The 22,674-nt window shown below is 33.7% G+C and overlaps 1 long non-coding RNA gene across 1 annotated transcript in view; it reads left to right on the forward strand.

The window, feature by feature from the left end:
* Window positions 1–736: 736 nt before the first annotated feature.
* LOC140742283 (uncharacterized) overlaps window positions 737–22,674 on the forward strand; it is a 35,196-nt gene continuing 13,258 nt past the window's right edge. Inside the window, exon 1 of the long non-coding RNA XR_012102263.1 lies at window positions 737–857. This is a non-coding gene — a long non-coding RNA (uncharacterized LOC140742283). The remainder of the gene's footprint in view (window positions 858–22,674) is intronic.

The raw sequence follows: 22,674 nt of genomic DNA on the forward strand, positions 1-22,674 counted from the left end.
AGTTAAACGTAACAACCAAGTAATGCGCAATTCGATATAAATAACCATATTTCTCTATCAATACTTATGTGTAAAATAATATATTATTATTTTTCACCTTCACACAGACGTATCTAATAATTACGCAGTTGGGTCTTAGACTACGTATACATAACTGATTAATACATTTGATTTTTTTACAACAATCACTAAGGATACGCTAATTAATTACAATTTTACTAATATATTTTTAGTAATAATTTCGTATCTAAAAATAAAAATCTTTGTAGCGCCACCTACCCAAATAGACATGAACTTACATGTACATAAAATCAGGCACGGTGCTTTGTGTAGCAGTAAACAAAAGCGTACTGGTATTGTACCGATAGTACTTGCTTAAAAACTTTCGTCTACATTTCATAGATGTCGCTTTTTACGATTTTTAATATTAGCAAATCTTATAAGAATACATTCTTGTACAAACTTAATTTCTTACAAGAAAAACACGGAAAAGTAAGAATGATACTGTGATAATCTGTTATTAAATACATGTATAATACGAATATAAGATAATACGTAGCGACGCCTAGCGGAAACAATTGACACTTTTTACTAAGGTCGGGCCATAAAAAGGTTCATATCGAAGTTGAGATAGTTCGACTATTCGCTTAGAGATGGCGCTGTGAGCCAAGCAGTGGAAATGTCGATAAAACAGGGTTCTAGGTTTTTCAATGACAGCCCCGACCGAAGCTTTGAATAAGCTCTCAGAGGGAGGTTGTGTCGACACTGTCGACGCGTTATCGATGGCGCAGAGCAGAAGAAAATTTTCTTTATCCTTTTTTCACAATAACTACAGCTGCGAAGAGGACGACGGTAAGGTAAGTGGTGTTTTATATATTCATCTTCTTACATAATTGTCAATTTGATACTATTTCTGTGACAAACGTAACCTAATAGAAAATCGTTAATTTCGCCAAAGATAACGCTAGATATACGATGCAGTGGATCGCTACGTCTAGGATTCAGGCTCCATACAATAGAATTGTGTTTCTTTTTGAATTTATACGGTTCCATTGTCTTTTTAAATATGTCTACGTTTTTCAAATGATGTAGAGAAAATAATTTTGATAAGCTAATATGCGAATGTCATAACACAATTGTGAATTTTTGAATTTTCCGCTTAAATTTTACTAATTAGCCATACAAGAGAATAGGGGTCATGTAGATTATTTGATTCTCCAGATTTGCTTCAGATTTTTATATAATTTGTTGTGTATTTGAACAATACAAATGAAATCCTATTTAGTATATAAAATAATGATAGATTATCGTCCGCGTATGTTTTTTAATTATGTCTACGGAATTATTTAAATTATACTCAATTAAACTTAAAAAATGAAACCAAAATAGGGATTATAAAATATAAACAAAAATATTTTAAAATTCAATTTGAACATAATCTTCTTACCTAAATAGTTAAACATTCAAAAAAAATATAATCCCATTACCAGACGCTTTACAAAAAGTGTTTAACATATTTAGTCTAAAGTTAATCCTATGTAACAAGTAGCTGGCTTGCAACACGATCCCTTTTGTCAGAAAAAAAAGTTAACGTGAAACTTATACCTGGCCTCATGAATGGATATTTTCGTCTTAAGGTTTTAATGAAAAAAAGCAATAAAAATGGCCGACACAAAGGCACCTCCAGTGCGCCTGCGCCGACTTCGGACTTGCGCATTTTGATTGAACGGATTCGGGGCGCGGGTTACTATGGTAACTCGATCGGGATGGGCGTTGGATGTCGCACAAAACTCTCTTTTGTTGGATGAGGAAAATGGTTATGTAGTTGTAATATGAGATTACTGAGCGTTTATGTACTTGTATTCTGATTATATAACAGCATTTTACATTAAACTTGTTCAGCTTATTGTAGCATTATTAGCTTAACTATTTGATTATTTTACTTAATTATTTAATTATACTGATGATCTATACTGATAGTTATTTTTTTTTAATATAAGTGTAACAAGGGCTCAAGTCCAAATAATAAAATACTAAAAATACTTTTTTTATTAAATTAATAACAACACGAGCACATTTAATTTTATCATGTTTCATTATGGCAATACTTTTTCATTAAACGATTTTATGTGGAGGAGGGGTAAGTATTTTAGAAGAGATATTTTAGTGCAAAGTTTATATCTTTTCTATACTCAATAATTTAAAATTTTCCTTTTCACCTTACGTATTGGAGGCATTTCATTTTGCTTTAATTTTTGTTTGTCGATAAATGGATGCTATTTAACGTTGGTAAACAATACAATAGTATTTTTATTACTTTTTACAACAAAACGAAAAACGTTGTGGAAAGTAGATGGCGCTACTATCTCGATCCGTTTTGCCGTCGATCGAGATCCAGTAGTAACGCCTAAGTACACTCACGTAGCCGGGGCTGCGCGCGTCGTCTGGGAAACCATTACGTTTTTATTGTTCCCCTTATGCGATGAGCTTTTACCAAAATATTTGGGAAAATTTTAGAGATAACTTCGACGTCTGGTCTTTTAACTTACTTTGATAGTTATAGGGAATGAATGAGGTAAAATAATGTACAGATCTCGTAGCATCAGTAGCTTAACCAGCTTAACAAACTAATCAATACTATATTTGACAGATAAGTGTCAAATCATCTTACTCTGACGTATTCACTATTCATCTGGAACTTAAATGCACTTGTATTAAGTATTGTGCCGAAATAGTTCAAGCTTTTATTGGTATTTTAATCGTTTTGAACTATTGAGTGATCTAAATTACATAACCAACTTACCATAAGCATTTATGCATACTCTACTGATTCCACATCAGCTACGTTATAAATATAACTGATGATCTCGAAGTATCTTGATATAATAATACTAATATTTCTAAAATTTAACTTAAACATTTTTTTATAGTTTTTTATCTATATCTTATATTTACATATGCATGTCCTTAACGATATATTGCAGTTATGACAGATTATGGATTACAGAAAAGTCTTATTCTCAATATTCTTTTCAAGAATAAGATACTGGATATACAATTCAACAGTGAGCTTTCAAGCTTATAAATGAATTAGGTAATTAATATACTACTATAAAGCTTTAGAGAAAACTTTGTAAAATCGTTTCAAAATACTGTAAATTTAACCATTTTAATTGGACCTTCTTAATGTACGGTTGCGCTTATGAAGGAGAGGTCAAACATAACTGGACATTAACACACTTGTGACACTTGTTTTTAATTAATCTCAATGAGATATTTTAAATTTAATGAATATATTTTGCATGGTGCAAAATTTAATTTAAAAATAATACGATTAATGAATACATTTCAGTTGGCCACTTTTAAATATTTTAATGGACTGTCCTAGCACAGTGATAATTCTATATAGTAAAATCTAATTAATATTATTCGTATTATGCGATTTTTTTTTCATAAATTTACTCATAGGACTTGACAGATGTAATATAGAGTAATATTTATATATTCAGCTTTCTTAATTATAGATGTTATTAACTAAGTAGTTATTATTATTTATTTGGTGGTTAATTAGTCTATGGACGGTCGACTAGGTGCTCGTTTAGTAGTTTTATATTATAAAAATAAATAATAGTTAGTACCACCCTTTGTGGTTCGACTTCGGAGGCACCACCGCCATACCTTGTTCTGACTTACAACATCAGTGTTAAGCTCTGCTGTGTCCCGATTTGAAAGGTATGGTATGGAAGACATACTTATCTGAGGCGTTCCAACTTAGTCCTCAGAGATAAAACGCATCTGTGACTGATCTCAGATAGGACTATTATCCTATCTGAAGATAATTACAGGTATTTATGGGTGGCAGTTGTCATATATATATGAAGGTGGTAGAACCCGTTGTGGTTCGACTCCGGCGGCACCACCGCCACAACTATTTCTACCTAATAACAGCAGTGTTAAGCGCTGCTGTGTTCCGGTTTGAAGGGTGTGGTAAGGGAGACAGACTTTTCCGAGGCGTTTCAGCTTAGTCCTCAGGGGTAGCAGCGCATCTGTGGCCGACCTTAGGTAGGAATATCTAATCTTATCTGGGGTTGATTACAGATGTCCATGGGCGGCAGTAGCCACTTACCATCAGGTGGACTGCATGCTCGTCTGCTACTCCTATATTATATATAAAAAAAATATATATATATATATATATATAAAAATATATAAAAAATCACAAGATTCAGGAACAAGAGACATTTAATTTATTTTCTTAAGGATCTTTTTTCTTTTTATTTACTATTGTCCACCGCCTTGTTACCAATAAGTGTTGGCTTTTGGACATTGGCTTTTGGCATTCTGACCGGTTGCATGCCATTTTTATTTTTGTTTTGAGATCCTAGTATTTTGACCAGGTTTCTTACACTTCTTCTCCATAGCGAAACACCTTCCCAACTGGTGGAAGATTACATTTAAGAAAACTTCTAGATACATGAATATTTTTTTAAAAAAATAGTTTGGAATTTTGAGTTTAGGTCATCAGTCATCATACTTGTAATCTCCCAGGCTTTCTTCTTTTCTATATCAGCTTCCACTTGATATTGTTTTATACATAAAATTCTCGTGTCACAATGTTAGTTACCGTACTCCTCCAAAACGGCTTTACCGATTTTCACCAAATTCTTTACGCATATTCAGTAGGTCTGAGAATCAGCTACTATCTATTTTTCATACCCCTAAGTGACAAGGGTTGTTCACCCTTAACATTTTTTTTTTATTTATATTGCAACACAACGTTTGCCGGGTCAGCTAGTTATATTAAAATTTGCATTTTAATATTGTTATTTATTATAACTTCCCTATTTTGAAAATTGTAATTGAATCTTTTGTTTCATTACAAACTTTTATTTTTTAAGGACTTCTTAAGAACTTCTAAAGAATTCTTCTAAAGACTTCTTAAGAAAAGAGTCCTCCTTATATGTCCTATTCCCACAACTGGGAATAGGACATACATACATACATAAATACATAGTTATATAATTATTCAGTAGAGCTATTAAATAATTTTGTTACTAAATTTACCTACCTATTTGTTACTGAGTATGTAGTTACAATACAATACATATTCATTCATAAAGGTAATAATACAACTTGTAAATAATTTGTTTTGTATATATGAAGCATCTGATCATCAGATGAATGCGATTTTTTACTTATTACAGCATTCTATTTTATTTTAAATATTATATAACTACTAATGCATACTACTTGACCTGTGTATATTGTTTATTGTAAATTTAACTGTAAGTGTGCAATAAAGAGTATATATTCTATCTATCTATCTAACTACATCTCACAACTGTAACATTTAATTATGATAGCTCATATAAGTCCACAGCTTTGCATAGGCCTCAACCATGATCATCATTGGCTCTTTACAGTTCTACTAATGAACAAGGGTTATAGAGAATTATATTACAGAAGCAATTAGCTATCATTCTCACTTAAGCACCGCGGTGAAACCGATTCCAGCAGTGGGATAGTCTTGGAATATAAATAATTAACACCGAAAATAGATTGAACAAAAAACGGTTTATTGCGCGTTAGTTACAACAGAGTGAAGTTGTCAAAAGAATAAGAGCACAGATAAACATAAAGTAGCAGCGCCGCCAGTGAGCATAAAAGGAACTAAATTATTTTAATAGGGATGTGTTTATTAACTTCCAATATCCTCCCTTAAACATAATCCCATCTTCGCTGCACAGTAAGCCAATTTGGTGTGTGACGTTGCTTTGGTGAGGGCATCTGCAACCATTTCATCCGTCTGTATGTATCGAACATCAATGGCACCTCCTAGTACATTGTCTCGAACAAAATGGTGCCTCACATCAATGTGCTTGGTCCTACAATGATAACCATCAGTACCTGAAAGTTTGATAGAACTTTGATTATCACTGTAAATAAGCATAGATTCATTCTTGAGTTGTGGCCAAAAAGTTTCTTGGAACTGCTTTAACCACAAAGCTTCTTGTACACATGAGGCCAGAGACATATATTCTGCCTCTGTAGTGGATAGGGCAACAGTAGGTTGACGTCTGGAGTTCCAGCTGATTGTTCCTCCCTGAAACAAGAACGTGTACCCTGTGCAGGAGCGCCGATCATCCTCTGAGCTAGCCCAGTCTGCATCACAGTAACCATGAGTCATAGCTTCATTTGAGTTCCGTCTATAACTCAGTCTATAATCTTGAGTACCTTTTAAGTAACGCATGACTCTCTTGAGAGCGACCCAATGTTTTAATTCAGGTTTATTATTATATTTGCTTAACATATTAATAGCAAAACTTATTGTTTCTTCTGAGTTTTCTTGTAACTTTTAATTTATATCTATTGGGGTTTTAACAGTTTTACAATCAGACATTCCATATCTTTGTAATACTTCTTGTATGTATTTCTTTTGGTCCAAATATATAATGCTTCTCTTCCTGTCTCTTTCTACATGTATACCAAGACAATAACAAAGCTCGCCAATATCCTTCATTTTAAATTTCTTGTGTAACTCTTCTTTTATATATAATTTTGACTCTTGACTATTTGTAAACAATACTAAATCATCAACATAGATAGCTAGAAAAATCAAGTTACTATTGTCTATTTTATAATATATACAGGGATCTAATTTAGACTGTAATAGCCCCATTTCTTTAAGTGAAAAATCAAGTTTCTTATTCCACTGCCGACTAGCCTGTTTTAATCCATATAAAGATTTTTTAAGTCGACAAACTTTGTTACCATATTTATATAAAGGGGGTTGCACCATATAAATCTCCTCTTCTATGTCACCTTGAAGAAAAGCTGATTCAGCATCCATTTGACATATATCCAAATCATATTTAACTGCTAAGCCAAACAAATATCTTAAAGAAGCAAATCTTACCACTGGTGAAAATACTTCAGTATAATCAATTCCTGGTTTTTGTGAACATCCTTTTATAACAAGCCGTGCCTTGTATTTTACTATATGTCCATTTTCATTTATTTTAGTCTTAAAAACCCATTTACATGGTCTAGGATGTTTATTACTTGGTAGATCAGTCAATTCCCACGTATTGTTTTTCAATAAGCACTTATACTCTTCATCCATTGCATCCTTCCAATGTTTAGCATTAGTAGATGATAAGGCTTCATCAACAGTTAACGGATCTGAAATTTTCATAATGCACATAAAATTATTACCTTTTTGATGTGACCTCAAAGTGATGTTTCTATCGAAACTGTCATTGTTTTCACTCTCATCATTCTCACTAGGGTAATATGTTTCATCATCATTTCTGTTAGTGTTACAACTGTCAAATGATGCATCAGCGCTTGTGGGTGACAAAGTAATATTTGATGTATTTCTTTGTAAGCTCTCACCGACAGATGCTGTTTCATCATCTTCTTTTATACAATTATATGAGTTAGAACTATTGTTTGTGTTTGAGTTTAGTGTGACTGAAACATGCTGTGGGATAGATACATTTTCTTGTGTGATATTATCAACATTCACCGTGTTTTCAATGAAAATTACATCTCTACTAATTATCATTTTTTTATTAATAGTATCATACACTCTGTATCCCTTTGTGTTGTCACAGTACCCCACAAAAATTAATTCACGTGACTTACGATCCCATTTTAAACGATTCTGCTTTGGAACATGTACCATGGCTTTGCAACCAAAAATCTTTAAATGTGAAATATTTGGTTTCTTACCAGTCCATTTTTCATAAGGTGTTACCTCAGCCAAAACTCGTGATGGGGATCTATTAATAACATAAGCTGCAGTCGCTACTGCCTCAGCCCAATAAGTTTTCTTCAAATTTGCTTCGAAAAGCATACATTTGGCACGCTCCACCAAAGTCCTATTCATACGTTCTGCCAGACCATTCTGCTCAGGCGTATACGGTGTGCTGGTTTGATGTTTGATGCCAGAAGCTGCTAGAAAATCAGAAAAATCCTTATTACAATATTCTTTACCGTTGTCACTTCTTACTATCTTAATTTTCTTTTCTAACTCATTTTCTACTTCTTCCTTAAATTTTTGAAACACTGACTTAATATCCATTTTATTCTTTAGAAAATACACATATACTTTTCTGGAGTAATCATCTATGAAAGTTACGAAGTACTTCGCACCACCAGCTGATGATGTCTCCATCGAACCACATAGATCAGTGTGTATTATCTCGAGCAATGCTTTTGCTCTAGAACCGGAATGAGGAAAAGGTAGTCGTGTTTGTTTTGCTTCACAACATGGTATACAGACAGAATCAACTTCTTTATTAGTGATTTTTATACCCTCAGCACATGACTCTAACCTCTTTACATCTGACATATTTAAATGACCCATTCTTTTATGCCAAGTAATTATATTTGTGTTACTCTCACAAGTTACAGCATAAGCATTCCCAGTAATAGTATCGAGCTTATACATATTATCAGACAGTTTTGCAGTTGCTATGAGAATCTTATTGGCATTATATATATTACAACCCATGTCAGTGAACTCTAGTTTACAACCATTTTTAGTTAATTGACTGACTGATAACAAGTTTGCACTCAACTCAGGAATAAATAAAACATTTCTCACCTGGATCTGATGCACATCTTTACATACATTGGTCTGAATATTTACTTTACCCATGTTCTGCACGGAGACAGCATTACTATTCGCCACCATTATTTTGTCTATTGGACATGGCTGCAGATCGTACATCCAGTCTGAGCGTCTTGTCATATGCATTGTTGCACCTGAGTCGATGTACCAGTCATCTATATTTATTTTGTTGTAAGCTGAAAAAATTGCTGAAAAACTATTTTGACTATTGTTCTTCAAAGTGCACTGATTTTTATAATGTCCATATTTGTTGCAATTGTAGCAACGTGGGCCTTTTCCTTTTATTTTAGGGTGTTTATTAGAGGTATTAAAGTTGTTTTTGTGCTTTGTAAGGAACGCTGAAGACTCAGAAACTTTCACCTCCTGTAGAAGCTTTGTCTTGACAAAATCTGACGAAATTTTAATGCTAGAACTTTCTAAACCCATTATCATCGGTTTATAATTATCCGGTAAACCTGCCAGCATGAGTGTTCCTAGCCATTCGTCTCCAACTTCGAAACCAATATTTCGTAATTTGTATGCGGTACTCATAATTTTATTAACATATTCCTCGATGCTAACACAATTATCCAATGTTGTGTTGATCAAATCTTTTAATAAACCGACTTTTCTTGATAGCCCGGAGTCCTCGAAAGCATTTTGAAGGTTTTTCCATACCTCACGAGATGACTTTGCATTTTCGATGTGGACATAATTTATCGGTTCCACTAGCAAAATTATCTTTGACTTGGCCTTTATGTCTTTCTTAGGATCTACTTGACCAGTAGAATCAACACACTCCCACAAATCTTCATGTTCAAGATATGATCGAACTGCAAACTTCCACGTGGAATAGTTTTCTCGCCCGGCGAGTTTTTCAATATGTAGGTTAGACATATTCATGTCGGAAATTACCGCGAATTACTTTACTGATATTTACTGCATAAATAATTGTTCGTACGGATCTATTTTAGGCATACGGGACGGCCCATAACCTCTTGGAATATAAATAATTAACACCGAAAATAGATTGAACAAAAAACGGTTTATTGCGCGTTAGTTACAACAGAGTGAAGTTGTCAAAAGAATAAGAGCACAGATAAACATAAAGTAGCAGCGCCGCCAGTGAGCATAAAAGGAACTAAATTATTTTAATAGGGATGTGTTTATTAACTTCCAATAGATAGTAATACGGAGACGACATATTAGAGAGAAAAACGAATATCCCATGACAACTACCAGTAAAGGACATCTGTAATCAATTGACAGGGTTAGAGTAACACCTTACGTCGGCCACAGATGCGTTGCTACACCTAAGGGCTGAGTGGGAATGCCTCCTCTGCGTCTGTCTTAATAAATCCTTCAAACCAGAACACAGCAGCACTTGGCTGGTATTATTAGGCAAAGATAGGTGTGGCACTGGACAGGGCCGGGTTTAGAGGTCTAGAGGCCTTGGGGCAACAATGGAGTGGAGGCCCCATGGCCCAAAATTATTTCCCGAATAAAATGAACAATTTTTTCAGTTCAGTTTTTCAATAAATATTTTATTGTGAAACGCAGGTAGATAGATTCTTCTAGTATTCATGTTTGTACAAAGTACTGTAGATAAAGGTAAAACAGCAAAAAAAAATATAAAAGGAAAAGGTATATATATTTTTTTACTAGATAGTGTTTACTAGTCGGATTTAAAAAAATATATATCCGACGTCTCTATTTTGGGGGCCCCTCTTTTGTGGAGGCCCCGGGGCTGCCGCCCCGGTTGCCCTCCCTTAAATTCGGCCCTAGCACTGGAACGTAAAGTGTTCATCAAAGTCTATCACGTTGCTAGACCAACGTGATGAAAATGATAATGAAAAATTATTTATTGATTCACAATTACTTTACAAAGCGTTGCCAGGGCCCCTGTACTGAGTACAACTCGTATTACTGGGTACCCCGCACAAACCTCCTAGAATACAATTGAATCAACTAATAATATATGTAGAAAACAATAACAAAGTTTGATATAGCCACTGTGCGTTTGTGCGAGAGTGTGTGTGTGTGTGTGTGTGAGTGTGTGTCTAACCTAACCTAACCTAACGTTAACTAATTTGTTGCCGTTTCTTTTTAGTAGATAGAAATTAAATATAGTTAATAAATTAGATTTTCAGTTTCACTGTAAGTTTGTGGACTTTAATGAATCGGTCGTGGTTTAAGCCACTAAACTATTGCTGCCTGCAATACATTAGATATTCGTATGTTAAAATTTCAAAATATAAAAACAATTATGGATAAACAAAATAATGTAAAGCCAAGTCTGTGGCCCACACATCTGTGGCCGACCTCAGGTAGGAATATCTAATCCTATCTGGGGTTGATTACAGATGTCCATGGGTGGCAGTAGCCACTTACCATCAGGTGGAGTGTATGCTCGTCTGCTACCCCTATATTATTATTTAAAAAAAAACCAAACCTTCTAATATTAGATTGGACTGCAGGCCCACTGACTCTACAAGCTTTTTTAAGATAATTCCTATCAACTTTAAATAGAGTAGGTTACTCTTGATTAATATTTACATCGTTATTAAGTTATTCAATAAATAATAACTTAAATTATAAAACTCAAATCAACAAAAATTCCTATCAATAATAATAATGCTCAAAGTGAATTCCATCCTATGTTATAAAGTGCGAAAAGAGCCTTATATTTATTATTATATTCGAACATTCGAAGACCGTTTAAAAAACGAACGCCGATTATTATTCGTCCGGTAAATTTCGAAGGGGAACGGATAAAATTGGAATTCGTTTTTGAATTCACCAATGGGGGAAGGGTGGGATTGGCGCCGCTCGAGCGAAATAATCTTTAGTTTAGCCTGAGTGACGGGTGACGGGTGCAACGCTATGGAACTAGTTTTGTTCGTTTTTCGAAACTGCATCGCCTAATCCGATTTTATAGCCTAAGTTCTTTATGGAGCTTTTAAGCATTTGTACAAATATGTAGAGCATTTCGATTTTTAGTCTAGTCTTAATAAAAATTCTTTGTGGATTTAAAAAATACAAAGTATTGGATAGACAATAAGATTTTTTTTATTTTATGCATTATATTTACCTGAATATTCCTTCAATTGGAGTTAACATTATTATTTTTACTATGAATAAAAAGATAGAGGCCCTATTCAAATTCCTATTCTAAAAAGTAAAAAAATCTATCTGCAAAATAAATCAAAGTTCTAATGAAATAAAAAGAGTCATCTTGAATAAAAATTAATTTATATGACAATGGTATGAAAAGTACAAAAGAGAAAGAGATTAAAAATAAGTCTAAGAAAAAAATTCAAGCTTTTGTAAAAACAGGTGTTGTGAAATCTATACATATGAATTAAATTGGAGTGTCTATTTTTAATATTGAAATAACCGCTGTTTACTACATCCACGAATATACATACGGTACATACACCAAAATAACATTTTTTACAATATTTTTCTGTCTGTCTGTTTGTTCTTCTTCCTTCGATTGTGATGGGACTTTTATTGGCAGGTAGCTGATGTAATAAGGAGTAACTTAGGCTACTTATGTTTACGTGGATAGCCTAAAGGAAGACCTTGAAATCAAATTATGGCCCCGGGAGGCACATTTAGTCTTGACGAATTTTTTGTTTATGATATTGTTAGATTTCTTTTTAACGCGGGTGAAACCGCGGGGCACAGCTAATTTATAATATAAATCTAATTTGTACTTAATAAAATATTAAACTTTCTCATAATTTGTTTTAAACGGAACTTTACTTTTACACTAAGTCCTCCGACATGGAAGTGTTTAAAAATGGTGCAAAAGTAGTTCACTTTTAAATTAGCAATGTATTGGTGACGACGCTGATATTTTTTTTTGCGCCTTTCTACCCGATGGTAGTCTACCATCAGTCTACCAAGTGGCTTCCGCTTTCCATGGACATGGAGGCCTCCAATAAATATGTATTACCACAAATTTCAAACTGGATCACAGCAACACTTAATACTGCTATTGTTTTAGAAATCGGTGAAGCAGTGATGCTTGGAATCGAACCACAAAGGCTACCTAATAGCACTAATACGGTCAGAAATCTTCCTCGCTTTCGTGATCCTTTCTATTCTCAAATATATATTGGATATTTTAGCCAAAATTATCTGGACTGCCTATAGATGGTTTTTTTACTAGAACCAAAGCTATGCTTAGTAGGTTGAGAACATCAAACATAACCCAGTAACGACAAAAACACGTTTTGTCTCCGCTGGCCCGATGTTTACAGTACGTACTAAATGTATTGAGTCATCGTCTTGACAACATATGGCGTCTCATGGGCCGTTTGGGCGTATTTTAAATAGATATTTCAGTTTTTAGATGGAATTTAGAGGTATATTTTAAATGTTGTTTAATAATACTTAATTAGAAGTGATTATTCCTGAAATACTATTTTATATGGTAGTATGGTAGTTATGTATGATAGTTTGAAGGTGGTAGAACCCTTTGTGGTTCAACTCCGGCGGCACCGCCACACCTATATCTACCTAATAACAGCAGTGTTAAACGCTGCTGTGTTCCTATTTGAAGGGTGTGGTAAGGGAGACAGACTTTTCAAAGGCGTTCCAGCTTAGACCTCAAGGGTAGCGGCGCAGCTGTAGCCGACCTCAGGTAGGAATATGTAATCCTATCTGGGGTTGATTACAGGTGTCCATGGGCGGCAGTAACCACTTACCATCAGGTGGACTGCATGCTTGTTTGCTACTCCTATATAATAAAAAAATATATATACAAAAGATTCAATAATAGCTCTATTCGATATTTTCTCTAATAATCCATTTCATGACATGTTATTCCCTAATCAATATAATTTATTTTTATATAGTTTCCCGCTAGATTGCTACTCACCAGCAATTAAATGGACTCTTATTAATATAAAATAATTTAAAAAGTATTGTAATGAAAATATACCCTTACAATAGATGATACATTGGTTCTATTTTTCTTTTTTTTACCATTAACTCTGAGAGGCCTTAAAGAAAGCAACGCGCGTATCTTCAGACGAATATCACAGTGTCCACACTATTCAACTCAGAACGCAGCAGTACTTAATAGTAGTATTTTAAGGCAGAATTTTTTATCAGAAGTTCCTCTAGAGTAGAGTGACAAAGAGTGCTATTACCTATCTTCTTAGTTTCATTTTTGGTACAAATTGTTTATATAAGTCTATGGGTACGTAACATCAGCCAGACTGGTCCCGTTAACTACTTTCATAAAAAAAATCTATATTTAACTAAACCAACTTTTTTAACTCACGTGTCTGGCAATCCGTCCGTCTGTCAACTCCATTCAATCAGTGAAGTAGATTTTACCGGATATGACGTAAACTTAGTTTGGCATAAAAGTCAAATTTCAACATAAAACGTCGAAAAAACAGGTGTCGTAATAATACGACAATTTTCCACGTATGAAGATTTTTCTATTAAATTTGTTTTAAAATATCAGTATCGTATACGTATAGTATCGAAGTGATCTATTAAAATACAAACCAAACCACCATATGGTATCTTGTCAGTGGATATAAACATAGACACCGGACGGATACGTCATGGCGGTTAAGGCGTGTCCATATTGAACGTTTCATACTTGCGACACGGCGACATGTCACAATTAGACTTGTAAGATTTATTAGTAGTAGGTATGTTCTGTAAAATAATATGTTGAACAGCCATAAATCTTAGGTATTCTGGATTAGTGATTTACTAATATCATTGGATTATAGTAAATTTTGAAAATAAAAGCAATTATGAAAAATAGATAAAATTCTTTGAAGGTGGTGGAATAGATAAAATATTTTGAACCCTTTATGGCTCGGCGCCGTGGGCACCACCGCCACACCTATTTCCTAATAACAGCAGAATTTTCTGCTCTGTTCTGGTTTGAAGGGGACATACATAGCTTTCCGAGGCGTTCCAGCTTAGTCCTCAAGGGTAGCGGCGCATCTGTGGCTGATCTCAGGTAGGAATATCTAATCCAATCTGGGGACGCAAATGTCCAGGCGCGGTAGTAGCCACTTACCAACAGGTGGACTGCATGCTCGTCTGCTACTCCTATATTATAAAAAAAATATGAAATGACTAGGCTAATTTGGGAAATAGGCAACCAACTTGGTTGCCTATTCCCCAGTTTCCAGACAGTCAAGGACTCATTGTCTTGAAGCCGATGAGTGTCGGGTGTTTTATTACGTCCTAAATTCCCAATCTTATGAACCGTATCGAAGTCCAATAATAAAATACTTTTTCCGCTAGAATTTAAATAGGCTCCTGGATTTTATCTTGTTTTACTTCCAAAATCAGCATTTAATTATAACAGTCATCATTATTAAAACCTAGTACAAGTAGGTAGGTACTAAAAGATCTTATGGTAGAATTAGTCACATAACATTTTCAATTATGAAAAATCCTAAGATTTACACAATGTTCTCGTTTCATATTATATACCTATTAGTATTTTGAAGAACGATCAATATTATATGCTACCGATTTGATTACTATCAGATTTAATAATGACTACTGCAGCCCAACGATATCTGTAAGCAACCCCAAATTGATGGAAGGAGGCACGGTTAGTTGCCAACCAAATTTGAATGTTTTTAAATCGCTTTCAACGTCTAAGACCTGATTTATTGACTATACCATAATAACAATTCCGACTGCTTCACGCATCTTATGAAGCGCTAAAGTTTGCATGAAATTTACCCATCTAGCGGTGTCCCATCTGGCTGCCGACCGCGTCCATTTTGGCCTAACTTTGTACATCAGATATTCTACACTAACCGCAGGACAACTTCACAAGCTGCAGCACTCTGCATGCTTATATTATTGTTGTAGTACCTAGGCTTGCCTTGCCTTATTTAAAGTAATTACTAAGATTAAAGGGGTACATAAATAATTCCATAGACCAATTTTATTAGTAGCGGTAACAGGGACCAAATGATTGAATGTTACAAATCACTACTTTAAGAAGTAATATTAGTAGAGAGCTATAGCGTGGATCCAAATATAAGAAATTTCTAGATGTTATCGATTTTCATGATTATACTACATCTACATAGATTTATTTTTACAATTAAAAAACACGACACTCTAGCAACTAGTAAGACAAACAGTGCCGCCATGAGACATCGCGCTTATTTTCTCGTCAAGAACTCCCAACGTAGACAGACCTTAAGGCGGAGAGGCTCTATTGGTTACGTCACACGCGACGGAGCCGCCTCCAGTAACGGTTTCACTGTCAATTGCCATTTTTGTTTAAATAAATTTGTACATACTTGCTATGTTTGCGTAATTTTACGACACTATGTTTGTTCAAACTCGCATCCTTTACACTTACGATTAGCATCTCATTATATTAACTTGAATGGTGAGTTTTCTTTTACTTAAGTATGTCTTAAATTTGTGTAGGTATTAAGATTTTTTCTAATATTATAAGCAATACGAAATGTGATAGAATCCATAGTTTGATTGCCTGACAAAAGCAGTGTTATAACTCTAGTGAGGTCTGGTTTAAAGAATAGAGAAAGGCATTTTTTTAATTAATTTAAGCGTAATGTGAGTCACTCTATATTTACAACTTGTCTTCAAAGGTGGCCTCGGACCTGTGATCCATCTCATATAGGGTCAAATTCTATTTGGGGTTTGATTATATTCTATCTATGTAAACCTTGTTTGCTACTTCTATTACGTAAAAAATGGATGGGATTATTCTTGCTGTTTCAGTAGCTAAATTTTTAGGTTCGTATTCATTTGTACCTTCGAAAACGCAGATTAGTCTCTAACCTAACATCACATTGAATTTTAAAACATCGTAATACTTCAAATAATGTTTATTATCCGTCTCCTAATAAAATCGGGACCGATTCTTGAACACCGTTTCAAGCAATAAATACGTTAGAAAAATACTCTTAACTGTCAAACATCCAAGGACTGACCGCGCTTAATATTGTTTAAACATGAGATTTCTGAACAATCGACTTAATCTGATTTATCGTTGCCGATAAGCCGGCGCCACAGATCAATAGGTGCTTAAAGGGTATAATCAATTCTGTAAAGGCGAGCTTAGCTAGACTTCTTTTATTATACTGTAAATGTATAATTGGCTTTAATTTTTTTCTAGATAGATATATCTATTTAAAAGTACAAAAAATACTACATAGGACTTTACTTCGACTCCAGATACATATCATAAGTTCCTTTAATTTTATAATTTACAGAATAGATGAGTTTTAAGCATTGTTCGTTCAATTAGGTATCATATTTAATCTGGATCTGTATAACATATTTTACCGGTACAAAAGAACTTTGAATGTAGATATCTGTATGGAAAAATGGTGTCCCGGAAATCACCAAAAATACCTCTACCTAAAAATCATAGTTAGCGTAAAATAACTATATAAAAAGAATCATTACCATAGCTGCCCTACAATAACCATTTGTACTATGTAAGGTTGTACCAGTTAATTGAAAATGTATCTTAAAGTCCATACAATCAAGGACCCATTTTATCGAGCGAGCAGGCCTGAACCAGACAAAATTATGTTAGGTATTTGTGAGGGTGGGTAGGTTCCGACTTGAAAAGGGAGTTAGACGAGGACGTAATATCCCGTCTAGACTTCTGTCGAGGGCTATGAATATATTAATATATCGTAGAAAGTCAATGACGTCTTATTTTTATATGGAGAATTGGAGAGGTTACCTAATATCTAATCTATAAAAGACACATGTACGCTATAAAAAGTGTACCCATAAAAACCATTTTCCATCTTGTAGCCAAAAATTATGATACAAAGTAATTAAATACAAATAATATGTAGATAACTGTACCGCACTTTATTATTACATAGCTACAAAATATGCTTTTTAAAGTAACTTTTAAAAATATAAAAATTAGGTACTTATATACAATGTTATTTTCAATTATTCAACTAATAATTTGTAGAGCTCAGTTATATCTGAGAATTTCGTGCAGCAATATCCCGTAGAATTTGTAGAAAGCATAATCACAGTTGCCATCGATTCCCGATAGTCCCTGGCGTGAAGTCCCGCCCTTGGCGAAAGGGTAGTAGGCAAATGCGGAGTAGGGGTGAGGGGTCGGGCGTGTCGGGCACGTCGCCCGCCGCACTACAGCGCGCAGCCGCTCGCAAGCTCCACGCCTCCGACCGGGTAAGTTGCTTAGGTAAGCTATGCTCTTGACTCTTCTATTGTATTGTGTGTTTTATTTTTGGTTGGTTAATTTGATTTATATTTAGTGGGTAGAATACCTTTTAATGGAAAGCTAGTTTCTTTTTCTTCTTTCTTCTAGTTATCATTTTTGTAGCCTATTGGATTTATTTTAAGGTAGACATTTTAAATTTTGGTTATTAATATCTCTTGCCAAATAGATTATTATTTGATTATTGTTGTAATCATCATTTTTGTTACCAATATTTTGGTTTATTTATACCTAGATAGTTATCGAATATTGTATAAGTTATAAATAGATACTAAATTATTGTCAATTGTGATTGGGTAGGTAAGTATTTTTGTAATCATCGTTTTTATCACCTTTTATTCGGTTTATTTCTAATCATCATTTTCTAGCCTGTTTAGGTACAAGGTTTACATTAAATTAAACATTGAAAAATTTGAGTAAAGCTTATTTAGGTAAAATTGATTTATCATCGGGTAAGTATGCTCTAATTATCATATTTGTTGCTTGTAAGATTGATAGATATTAGAAATGTTAGTAACTACATAGATAGATACCTTTTTTTTTTTTTTGTCGAGGGGGTAACCTTCAAAAGGTCCTCTGCGCTGCGTTGAGGGCTCCGGGATCTCCAAAGGAACGCAACCGGAGTCCTCTAAGCGCGTTGCCCCGTCGGGCTCCGCCCAGGTGAGCTTGACGCTCGCCACACCATCTGGTGTATACGACGGTATGCGACCACACATACCGTCGTCCTTCCCGGGGCCGCTGGCCGGGCGGTTCGAGCTCCCACTCTTGCCGCCCGCAACCCCGGAAGCCCCCTTTTAGTCGCCTCTTACGACAGGCAGGAGATACCGTAGCCCTATTCTAGTCCCGGAACTACAGGGACAACATAGATAGATACCTAATCAGTTAAGTTTACTGGTTAATACTGCATTACGTTTCGCCTGTTACTCAATTTAACTTTTAAATAGGCCTCGCAAAATTTAGTTCATTTGCCGCAAGAAACCTTCGACCGTTTCAGGTAAACGCCCCAGTTGCATAATGTATTATAATTTTGTCCGTTACTCGGGTTTTGTTGTACTTTTAGGGTTTTATTATCTTATTATTAAAGTCGTAAAGGGATTTGGCCGCTCCAACGTACGCCAATGTAAAGTATTCAACTTTAACTACTCAATTTTGAGTGACTTTATTATTTGATACTACATTTTCTTTTGCGTCGGTACTAAAATATTTTATCTTATTCCTTGCTTGGGTAGAGTCAGTAACTATAATACTTATCTGCTCCTGTGTCGAGCAAGGTCTAACCTAATGAGTCATTACGTAATAACTATTAACTGTTATTTGATTTTACTCTTACGTAAATCTAATTTTTATCTACATAGGATCATTGTAATTAACTTGAAAATAACACACAATAATATAAAGACAATCAGTTTCTAGGATATACGATGTTTTTTTTTATTTTTTGTAACTTTCAATTCGCACATATAAAATTTTCATGTTATTTTTAATTTTTAAACAAAAACAGAAAAGACAAATTTCAAAATCACTACATCTGATTAGCTTTGAATATTTTGCAATTACCTACTTCTCGTAATTAATATATACAAATAAAAATAAATAAATAAACTTACTCTTCGTATAGAAATATGTAGGTTTATTCTTTTATGTTAGCATGTCAGTCTGATCCTTTTTATTCTAAAACTAAAATATTATAGGCCTATAAGGGAATTAACGGCAACAGTTAGCTGTGTTCGGATTAGTTAACAAATAATTTGTGTTTCACATTTAACCTCATTTCTCATTATGGCGTACAATTTTATGGTTAACGAGATAATGAACATATGTTTAATATAAATAATGTAGCGCCATATATAGTTAATTGTATTTAGCGGGCCAAGTTCGTCTTGAGATTTTATGAAATGCTGCATTTCATACATATTTGATTCTTAAAGGGCCTCTGGGAATACCGGTAAGAAATTCCTAATGTCTTAATTACAAGTAAACTGGATAATTTTAAATGTTTCTTGGACATTTTAGATGATCACATTTTAATAATATACCTATGTATGTAATTTTAATAAAATTTTACTAAACCACATCTTTAAAGCTAGGTAGGTACACATAGATATCCGCAGATATTTGCAAATTCTAAAACTAACACAGCTTAACATAAAATCTACATAGGTCTTTATAAATTCATAGGTATTGAAATATAAAAGATATCGATTTATATCTACTGTATTTTTTTAAATATATACGAAATTTCATGCTCCGTAAAACTGCTTGGAATATGTTTCGATAAAACTAATTTTACAAATATCTATTAAAAATAAAGTTATAGCTCTTATACCTTTTATGAACTATCAAATTATAAATAATAATATGTGTAATAAACTTTGTAAATAGTATTTCTCCCTTAAATTTATAATTTAAACAATGCATTACACGCCATATGCGACCTATTTAAAATGTCTATTTGCTGCAGTCGTTTATTTAAATGTAAATGGTTATTATCATTTGTCGGATGTCCGGACGCCTACGACATAGTTTAACGCTAGCTAACAAATGTGAGATAGCATAGCATGGAATCTTAAAGAATGCGCTAGCGATATCCAAAGACCAATCGCCTACTTAGTTTTTTATATTAAAATATCAGTTGAAACCTCATTTACGTTAGAAATAATGATTATCAATCTCAATCACAATTTTTTCCTATCAAATTTCGAAAATTGGCAAATTTGGAACTTTCGGATATAATTAAATTATGTTTAGTATGTTTAATTATGATGTTTATGAGTTTAATTAAAATTATCTTGTTTTATTTGTTAGTTTATCATTTTACAAAAAAAGCGCGAGATTCGTTCGAATAATTAGAACAATATTCATTGAAATCTACCTATTTACACAAAAACTGCAGTTAGAATTTAGCGTAACCTTAAATGTGTCCAACATGCGTTTTGATAAATTAAACCCTCATATTCTTCTCGTAATGTAAATTTAAGCTCATTCAGTTCCAATTCGAGAATCAAGATACAATTTTATGTTTATGTATGTTGATTCCATATTTCGTCTAACGCGTTTAAAAGATTTGTAAATGCAGTATTTCTAAACATATATGGTAAAGTCGTGCGATGTGGCCGAGACATTTATCATTCCACATCACTGGCTAGTATGGTCTTCTATGGCAGTACTAAATATTTATAGCATAAAGTCTCAATCTAACTACTTTGTACACGTAGAAAGTTCACATCAATTGTATATTAATTTACGCTGTCAGTTATTGGTATGATGGGAATAGAACTATGATAGGCCATTTTTATGTTTTATTAATCATGTTTAAGAAGTCTATAAATGTAAGTTATGATACAGCTATATAAATAAAGTAATTTCTTTAGTTACGGTCGTTATGGTGGGTGGTGCTTCGCAAAGTTGCCGGTTCGATTCCAGGCTTACAATATGATACATAATAGTTCAAAGTTTTTTTTTCACATTGTTAAGTTTTTATTCCATCCGTCGCATAAAAATCCTCTGTTGTGTGTGTCTGTGTCGTCAGGCATATGTTTTGAATCATCTGTATACGAATCATATAAAAATAGCCGAGTGTTTAGAAGGTGTTTCCTTGTCAGGATTCTTTTAACTAAATGACTTTGGTCTTTAAAGTAGGTACATAAGTCAATAAGTAGCAAAAATCGGCTAAGTGTAAGTCAACATTTGGCTAAATATTCCGAACTAAATAAAAGTAATATATTTTTTATGCTTACGTTTAGGTATAAAGTTGGATTTAAGCCGCAAGTCCGGCTCGCACTTGACCGAATTTATTTTATTCGTAAGTCTATCCACAAAACACGAGACACATTAATCGTCATTATGTTTAACTCTTTAAATTGACTTATATACTAACGGTCAGATATCTAAAGTATAATCCTTGTTAAGTGGCTCTAACAGATGCAGTGGGCGGGGATTACGCGGATTATCTGGGATATAATAGAATGCACAGATGTTTGCAGATGCTGCAGTACTTGTACATATGGGCAATGTATTCGCTTTATTGCATTTTGCGCGAAGCTACATATTTTATGTCGCTAAAATAAATATTGATTGGGGCATAACAAATAAATTACGGGAGCCACATTACTCATGATTTTTTATAGGATCGTAGTGACTTAGAATTTTAATTTAAAAATTTCTTGCCTCTTCAAATTTCGAACACTATTACACTAATTTGAAAATTTCTTGATTGTATCTGTTATGTGAATGATTTGTATCTTTTATTTGTTCATATATTTTTTTGTTCATTATCTTTATAATTCTTTGTAAGAATGTGTGAAAATAGCACACATGTATTCTAGAGACATATCCTTCTTTGCCCTATAGCCATAGTACCTATTAAGTAATTTAAGAATAGGTAGAAACTTTATTTTAGAGTTTATCATTTGAACTTATTCGGATTGTCTGACTATTTACCAACTAAGAAATAAATTAATAAACGTTAAGGAAAATTAAAATATTTTAAAATCTCCCTTGAGAATGTTAAACTATATTATCGCGCAATCTGTGTGACAAGAACCTTCTCGAAAGGCACCTCGTGACAGGTTCCTTATCTGGAGATAAATCTGAGGCGAACAAGGCCCAAACGTATTAAGCTAGCTCCCGAAGCATTTGCTTTGTCAATATTGATATTCCCGTAGAAGGTCCACTTCTAAGTATTTTCACTATTTTCCTACTAATATTTGTCTGTTACCCATCTTTGTATATTAAATTTCAGTGTGTGTGTGTGTGTGTGTGTTCTTAACTTTTTATAAATAGCTCTACCAATATTAATAAAGTTTTT

The sequence above is a fragment of the Epargyreus clarus genome, unplaced genomic scaffold (assembly GCF_041222505.1).
Source record: "Epargyreus clarus isolate Ecla_fem2 unplaced genomic scaffold, WU_Ecla_fem_2.2 ptg000005l, whole genome shotgun sequence".
Classification (NCBI taxonomy): domain Eukaryota; kingdom Metazoa; phylum Arthropoda; class Insecta; order Lepidoptera; family Hesperiidae; genus Epargyreus; species Epargyreus clarus.